Genomic DNA, 9,061 nt, shown 5'->3' on the forward strand with positions numbered 1-9,061 from the left:
AGAGGATATTGTCCTATAGGGGTTATTCTTTCTGGTCCTGTTGTAGGGACAAACGAGGCAAGGCACTGAAGATAGCAGGAAACAGTTTTATTTGGCTGCAGCCAGGTTCAGGGGGTACAGCCTTTGCTGTAATCAATCAATCCCCTGAACCTCGAATACAGGTAATTTCGGAGTTTTATACCCATCATGTGAGGGGAGGGGCTCAGAAGTTCACAGTCTGCAGAAGTTTACACAAAAGCATCTTTTTCTTTCACTGTTTTAGGCAAGTTAACACTTCAAGGACAATACCTGAGAAAGGGAGAGCTTCTTCTCTTCTTTCTTTCCCTGCTAACTGTTACCATGGAGCCCAATTGGTATCTTCTCTTATCTTAAAAATGTAGACATCTCTGTGAAGCCCAGCTCAAGGCCAGAAGTCTTGTTTGCACATTTCTACAAACTACTATACTGGATACATTTGTGAAAAATTATTAAGGGGGTGCTCAGCACCTGGAGTGCTGGTATCTTCCTGGCCAGTGGCTAAGCAAAACAAGGCAACAGGAAAAGAGGAAATTTATCTACACTGAACTTTTTCTCAGAGACTCTTTGGCTGACAGTCCCAAAATCAGCCATGATGAGAATTTCTGGAGAAGTCCAGTTAAGACTTTTTCTGAGGAGAGAGAGAGTGCCACTTCAGTCCTAGCTTGAGAGTTCCTTGAGACAGTTGTAATCCTAGATATTGAACTTATTTTTGCCATAATTGAGCTTTTTTTCTTTGATTCTTTATAACACTTACCAGCTAAGAAGTTTAAAAGTTCTTTAGTAGCTTTTTGATATTCCTTTTGAGTAGAGGCACACAAAAGTATGTTATCTCCATATTGTACAACAGTCAGAGATGTTTCATCTCTGAACTCTGCTAAATCCTTAGCTAGGGTTTGGCCAAAAAAATGAGGGCTATCTCTAAACCCTTGGGGTAATACTGTCCAAGTTAGTTGAGATCTGCTATCTGGTTCCTCAAAGGCAAACAGATATTGTGATTGGGTGTCTAAGGATATACAGAAAAAGACATCCTTTAACTCTAACACAGTGAACCAAGCAGTGGCTGCTGGAATCTCAAATAACAGAGTGTATGGATTAGGAACAACAGGGTGGAGAGGAACAACTACTTCGTTAATTATTCTCAGGTCCTGAACTAGTCACCATTCCCCATTGGGTTTTTGAATTCCCAAAATGGGTGTGTTACATGGGCTGTTGCAGGGCACTAAAAGTTTCTGTCTTTTGAGGTTCTGAATGATCTTCAATAAGCCCTTTTTTTTTGCCTCTGGGAGCATAGGGGATATTGTCTCTGATGTGGAAATACAGAAGGGTCTTTTAAGACTATTTTGATTGGAACTGCATTTTTTGCCCGTCCAATTTTGCCTTCAGTAGCCTACACTTCAGGGTTTATATTACATTCTAATAAAGGCAAACATAATGGCCCTCTTGGTCCTAAATTCATTGTAATGGACGTCGGAAGTTTTGAAAGTAAGTCCCTTCCCAATAAAGAGGTAGGACATTCTGGGACTATCAGAAATGCATGAGATATCATCACTGCATCCCAGTCACAACTCAGGGGAGGAGTAAACTTTCTTGTGATCGGCTGTCCAGACACTCCTTGAATGGTTATAGTATTAGAAGAAAGAGGTCGGGGTAAAAGGTGAGCACAGCATAACTGGTACCAGTATCTAAGAGGAAGTTGACCTCTCTGCTCCCAATGGGTAGAATCATATTCCAGGCTCATGTGTGGTGATACAGGAGCCAGAGTTGAGCCCGGGCCCATCAGGCCTGTGTGGAGGAGTCTTGCTTCAAGTACCTATGCCCCTGAAGACAGTCACTCTTCTAGTGATTGCCTTGACATTTAGGGCAAGGCTTTTGAGGTGGCTCTTGGGCAATCCCTTTGCTCTTGGGCAATCCCGTTTGAAATGTCCTTCCTCTCCACAATGGAAACAAGTCCCTTTTGTGGATTGAGGAGCATTTCATCTTCTTCCTTCACCCTGGGAGCTTACTACTCTAAAAGCAAATACCAGTGCTTCAGTTCTTTTTTTGTCTCTAAGATCTTTTTTCCTTCTTTTCCTCTTGATCTCTATTATAAAAAACAGAAGTAGCAAGTCAGAGAATGTTATCTAAGACTGATCAGGGCCATATGCCAATTTTTGTAACTTCCTTTGAATGTCTGGGTGAATGTCTGGGGCTGACTGAGTGATAAATTTGTCCTTTAAAAGTAATTGGCCCTCTGTGGATTCAGGATCCACAGTGGTGTGTTTTCTTATTGCCTCTCTGAGTTTCTCCATGAAAATATCAGGGCTTTCCTGGGGTCCGTGAATAATTTCTGAAAACTTAGAATAGTTTATGGGCTCTTGCTTGATTCTCCTGAGGACCTCAAGGATCAACACTTGGAAATGGCTAATTTTCCAAGCATCTTGCTCATCCTTTGGGTCCCACTCAGAATCATTTCTGGGAACTGCCTGTGCTTCAGATGGGTAATTGGGTTTGCCCCTAGTCTATTCTGCTGGGGAAAGAGCAAGGTATAGATCATCCCCAAATTCCTCAGCTGCTCTTAGGGCTGCTTCCTTCTCATTGAAAAATCAAAGACTGGTTGAGTAATAGCATAATATCTTTCCAGGTGAAGTCAAATACCTTTATCTGGGTCCTCTGAAAATCTCCCCAAGTCTGTTTTTATCTGCCTTAGGTCTTGAATGGAGAAGAGGGTATGAATTTTGATTGATCCATTTCTCCTCCTGGCATCTTCTGGAGAGATAATATATTTGATCTATTGGGGCAGATGCAGCGAGGCCAGGATATGGAGGACAGGAGGGCTGCTGTTGCACACCAAGAGCAGATGGATATTTTGTGGGTCCTCTTGATTCTTTCTCCTCAGTAGGTGCGTCTCCAAGATTTTCTCTCTCCATGGCAGATATCATAGCTAAGTCTACTTTACATTGTTGGCATAATTTAGAGATTTCCCTTAGGGCAAAGAAAACCTGAACATATGGCACCTCACACCATTTCCCTTCTTTTTTGCAAAATTTATCAAGCTATAAAATTGTATTAAAATTGATACTTCCCTCTGGTGGCCCGGTTTCTCCGTCAGGGAGTTTGTATTGAGGCCAGGCCTGGCGGCAGAAGAAAATGAGGTGCTTTTTCTTGAGCATCTGAGGGTCAAATCTATCCCAATTTTTTAATATGCACCTGGCATATTGGAGAGAGAAGCTCCCATCTGAGTGAGAAGAGAAAAAAACAGGACTCAGGAGCCCGCGCTGGAGAAAACTGTTCTCATTTGGGACGTCTCCCTAAGCTTGAGTTTCCTAAAAACCCATCTCTTACCTTGCTTTGCCAAATGTGTTTCTGGTCCCCTTTGGCAAAGTGCTAGGGTCTCAGTTTGCCCTGTGCCAAAGACCCAGGGAGGATTCAGACTTAAGGGCATTACTGCTTTCCTCCCTGCCACTAAGAACCCATAGTAAAAGAGAATCATGTGCTCTTCTTGTTGCCTTTGCTCTGTAGACTAAAGGAACCTCCTGAAGGTAAGGGATACCTCCTGGTTGTAAGGTAGCGCTTTCTATTGGAGAGACTACTGGAAGAGTTGATTCTAAAAATGCCTCCCTCTTGCAGCTTAAATAGAACACAGCACATTTTAAACATCTGAGCCGTAAAACAGACTAGTAAAAGTTACTTATGCACATTAGGGAACCTGGGAAGCTGTAGAGCATGATTTAACATGTGGTGCATATTGCATCAGAAAAGAGGAAACCTAACTTGCTACCCGCTTCCGGGTCCTGGAACCGCATGTAGCTAAGATAGCCGCCTAGGGATCAACCAGAAGGTGTTGCCTGGGTTGTGACAAAAAATCAGAGGAGGGCTGGGGATGTGGCTCAAGCGGTAGCGCGCTCGCCTAGCGTGCGTGCGGCCCAGGTTTGATCCTCAGCACCACATATAAACGAAGATGTGTCCGCCGAGAACTAAGAAAAAATAAATGTTAAAATTCTCTCTATCTCTCTCTGTCCCCCACTCTCTCTCTCACTCTCTCTTAAAAAAAAAAAAAAATCAGACGACCTCTAGGTTAGGCTCAGAACTCTTCTGCCCTCGTGGATAGCTCGTGTCACCCATTACGGCCTGTAGAATGGGTGTACAAGTGAACTCTCTCCACCCTGTTGACCTTTATCCTTATTGGCTCCTGTAAATTATATTAGCTGTGTAGGTTTTCTCATTAAACGAGATCCTGCTTTGGCTGGTCTCCCTGACCTGTCTGATTGTCCCACAGGTCAGTCGGTCAGTCGACCCTTGACCCTTTCCTTTCTTGGTTCGTCCTGATATACCTAGCCTAGTTATCTCATTAGATCAGAAGCCAGCCTGTCACAAGTTATGAAGGATTCATTTCTGTTTTCTGTAAAAATATCAGGATGTCTGTATGGCCTGGCCATTAGTTGATGTTGTAAAGCTGATTGGAATGCCTGCCCGTGCCCTGAACTCACCCAGGTCCGGTTTTCCCTGACCATATAAGAACCCTTTCCTAAACCTTAGTGAGGCCTCATAAATTCTGGCCTTCCCTGGCCGGATAAGGACCCTCTCTGAGTCTCTAAGATCTCCATAAATTCTGATGCCGGGGCCAGCAAAAATGTAAACTTGTGTTATGCTCTTCAGAGTGTTGTTATCTGTAACCCCCCTTTGTGTAACTTTTTGGGCTATAAAACTGGGCCACAAAGAAGCCTCGGGGCTGTCCTTGGCTCCCACGATTTTGAGGGGCAAGGCAGCCTGGCTGGTCGAAATAATAAGCTTGCTTTAATTTGATTTTAATTGGAGTCAGTGGTCTTTTCTTGCATCGTGGTCTAACAGTCCTGGTAGGGGTGTGCTCCCCAAATCTCTCCCGCAGGTCAGGAGGGAATGGGGGCTAAAAACCCCAATAGGCAGCTTTTACTAATCATCCTATGTCTTTCTCTCAGTCTTACAACCTGAATTGCTAACATTTCTGACCTAAGAAGGAAGGGGAGCATCCAGGAGGGAATGGATGCGGGGTTGGGAGTGTTGTGTAGCCCACAGGGAGGCAAATGTGATTGGGGCTTTCCCTCAGTGCCATTCATCTACCGATTACCCTAGATACCCCTTAGGGCTGTCGGAAGGGGGCTCAAGAGAAAGGAATCTTAGGAATATGTCTGAGTGTAGCCCAGAACGGAATTCCATAGTTGTTCCAAACTCCTTCCTCCACCTCCACTCATCCGAGGTAGCTCAGGATTAGGGATACTGTGTACTCACGCCAAAAGCTCTCTGGGCCCAGACAGAAAAGTGGGAAGCGGCTTTGGCAGAACCCAACATGCCTGCTCTGTATTGAACAGGTGATTCAGAGCTGCCTAGGCCGGGAAACCTCTCATCCAAGTCTTGAAGAGTGGCGGTGTTAGACCAGGATGCAAGAAAAGACCACTGACTCCAATTAAAATCAAATTAAAGCAAGCTTATTATTTCGACCGGCCGGGCTGCCTTTCCCTCCCAAAGCGGCGGGAACAAGACAGCAACCCCAGCTTTCCTACAGCCCAGCTTTATAGCCCACAAAGTTACACAAAGGGGGGTTACAGATAACAGAACTCTGACAAGCAGTTTACATTTTTTGCTGGCCCCAACATCAGAATTTATGAGGACCATTAGAGCCTCAGAGAGGGTCGTTGTCTGGCCAGGGAAGGCCAATATTTATGAGGTGTCACTAACGTTTCAGAGAGGGCTGCTATCTGGTCAGAGAGCCAGGCATGGGTGAGTTCAAGGCACGGGCAGGCATTCCAAGCAGGTTCAGAATTTTCAGTAATTTATAGTAAAGCCGAAATTAGCTTTTCATGGCTTTGTGGCAAGATGGCTCCCAATTTAATAAAAGATCAGGTTGGGTTTATCAGCGGCTGCACTAATTGCGTCTAAAAGCTGTCAGGTGCCCACATCACCCTCCAGGAAGAAAAAGAGTGAAAGATGCACCTCAGACAGACGTTGGGTGCGTCTTACCTCGGTGTAGATCTCGATGGAGAACTCCAATCTGTTACCGCTGTTTACCGGTGATGAGTCCTTGCTTCCCCAATGTTGAAGTATAACACCAGAGAAGCACACCAAGGCAAGTTTAGAGTGGAAAGTAGAAGCTTTATTAAAGGACAGCAGAAAAGACTTCTCCCCAGAGGAGGAAGGGGACCCAAGAGGTAGAATCCGTGGAAGGGCGATATCTCCCCTCTTTTATAGCTAAGGTCTTCTTTCAGCTTTCCCACATTCCTGTCCCATTCCTGACCTTTGTTCTGTTATCTTTCAGTGATGGAATATAGGAGGGAAGGCCCAAAGGGTGGGGCACACTTGGGCCAAAGGAGTAATCTGGGCAGGAAGGATTTTTGGATTAGCATCTCCATGTTTGCTGAGAGTTGTTTCATTAACATTTCTTTGGGAACATTAACATTGCAAGTGTTGTTCTGCTTTTCTGGGACTCCATTCTCAACATGACCTTCATTTTCGATTTTACTGGATATTGGACCCATTTACCTAACTACACTAACTACCCATCTTTAAATTGGCTTCAATAATAAACTCTCATCAAATTTTTAAGATTTTTTTTAATGGCCTTTTTAAGCTTTATCACTCACAGACCATTTTGATGTCCTGAAAGCTGTTGTATGCAATTATAATCCTAAAGTGTTTTGTCTTCATGGATTATTCAGTAGATTCAATGAAAGGAAGCAGAAAAGTACAGGTTTCTAACTTCAAGATCTTATCATTGTACTAGGCAAGAATTTCCAGAATGCTAATTAAGAAACTGGTTGTTTCACATAACTGCTAACTCAACATCAAGCACAACAAGAATTAATAACATGGGATGAAATGGACTGCTGAACTAAAATTAATTTTTATGATCTTTTGTTTGACACAGTTCTGATTCTTTAACAGATTTAAGAAAAACATTTCTTTTTTCTTCCTCTTATGTTATCTAGATCTTTTAGGATTTTCGATTTTTCATGATTTTCAACATTTGGGATTATGGTGTTCACGATTATGTCTCTTGTGATTATGCGCAAACCCACTTTAGTGACTCAAGAAGTGTCAGGATGAAGACAGGTCTAGAAGTAGGAAGCTCAGATACATTGTAGTAATGCCAACAAGAGAGGATGAGGGTTTTAACCTAAGGCTGTGGCATAGGAATGGAGAAATTTTAATGTGGGAGAATTAAAGGATTTGATGACTGATTAGACATGAGAAAGCAGGATGCAACAATTTGGTTAAGCATACCTATGTGAACAAAGATAAAATAATTATTTTTTCTCTGTGTCTTATCCCTCTAGGATTTGGAAACTATTAGTGAGATTTTTATTTTCATGGCAATATAATTATTTGTATAAGTTTTTTTTAAATATTTATTTTTTAGTTGGACACAATATCTTTATTTATTTATTTATATGTGGTGCTGAGGAACCCAGGGCCTCGCATGGCCTAGGCGAGTGCTCTACCTGAGCCACAACCCCAGCCCCTTGTGTAAGTTTGATTACAATGCTTCTCCCTATAACAGGACACAAATGGAAACATTAATTATATTACCAAGCCTCTGACTGAAATTTAACAAACATGACAGTTGGCCACCTGTTATGGACTATCTTCACTTGATAATCTGTCCCGTAATACATTTTTTTTTCATTTTCCAATTTATTTTATTTTCAATTTTTTTGTTTTAAATTTTCAACATTATTTTTTACCACTTGCCACACTATGTCTTTCATCTTTGCATTATTTCTAATCCTGAAGACATAGATATATTAAGACTTTTAGAAAGTTTTAATTCATTTTATGCATTTTTTTTTTTTTTGCAAATTTGACTCTGCAAAAGCACATTACACATTGACTTTGTGTGTAAATAATGTGTGTGTATGTAAGTATCTTGAAACTTCCTCAATGAATGAAGAGATGTCCTTTGGGATCTTGGCTCTTTGTACCACACTGCACATGCAGTGGTAACTAGTAACTCATATAGTTTTTGACCAATTTTATCAAGATTTGAGTTGTCATTATGGTATTTCAGATGACAGCAGTTATAAAGTTGAATGTATGTACACAATTACCAACCATAATGATATTCATTTATAGAATTCCTTTTCTTGTTGTTTCTTTATGAAAACCATCCATCTGCTAATAATTGTTACATCAGTGCAACTGTCATTAGCATACTTGAATGTTTATGCTTGCAAAAATGTTATTGACTATTTTATTCTGTAAAGTGGTCTATGAAATGTTCTGTCCTGTTTTTGTGTTTCTCAAATAAATTCCTTTTTTATGTAAGTTTTTATTTTTTATTTATTTTTTTTTAAATTTTTATTATTGGTTGTTCAAAACATTACATAGTTCTTGACATATCATATTTCACACATTTGATTCAAGTGGGTTATGAACTCCCATTTTTACCCGGTATACAGATTGCAGAATCACATCGGTTACACATCCACTGAAATAAATTCCTTTTAAATGATGTAAATAAATGTGTTTTTAAGAATTTAAATTTTTTTCCCCCCAGAATTACATTTTTTAGGATTTTGATCTTTTAGGATTTTAGATCTTTCATGATTTTCAACATTTGGGATTTTGGTGTTCACGACCATGTCTCTTGGGATTATGGCCCAAACCCACTTTAGTGACTCAAGAAGTGTCAGGATGAAGACAGTTCTGGAAGTAGGAAGCCCAGATACATTGCAGTAATGCAAATAAGGGAGGATGAGGGCCTTAACCTAAGGCTGTAACATAGGAATGGAGAAATTATAACGTGGGAGAATTAAAGGATTTGATGACTGATTAGTTGTGAGACATGAAGGAGGAAAGCAGGATGCATAGAGGTCTACTTCCAACACAGACATTATAGGAGGTCAGGTTGGCAGAAGGGTGGGAGAAGATAAGCAGTTTAGCTTTAGATTTACTGACTCTGAGAAGGATGTTAGATCTCTAGGTAGAAGCATTTAGTAGGCAATTGGATGTTCCTATTCATTCCCTGAGGGCCTTGCAGATTTGTTTCACTGCTGTAACCCTAGGCTCGGCACAAAACCTAGCTCTTAACCTT

This window comes from Ictidomys tridecemlineatus, chromosome 2, assembly GCF_052094955.1.
Source record: "Ictidomys tridecemlineatus isolate mIctTri1 chromosome 2, mIctTri1.hap1, whole genome shotgun sequence".
Classification (NCBI taxonomy): domain Eukaryota; kingdom Metazoa; phylum Chordata; class Mammalia; order Rodentia; family Sciuridae; genus Ictidomys; species Ictidomys tridecemlineatus.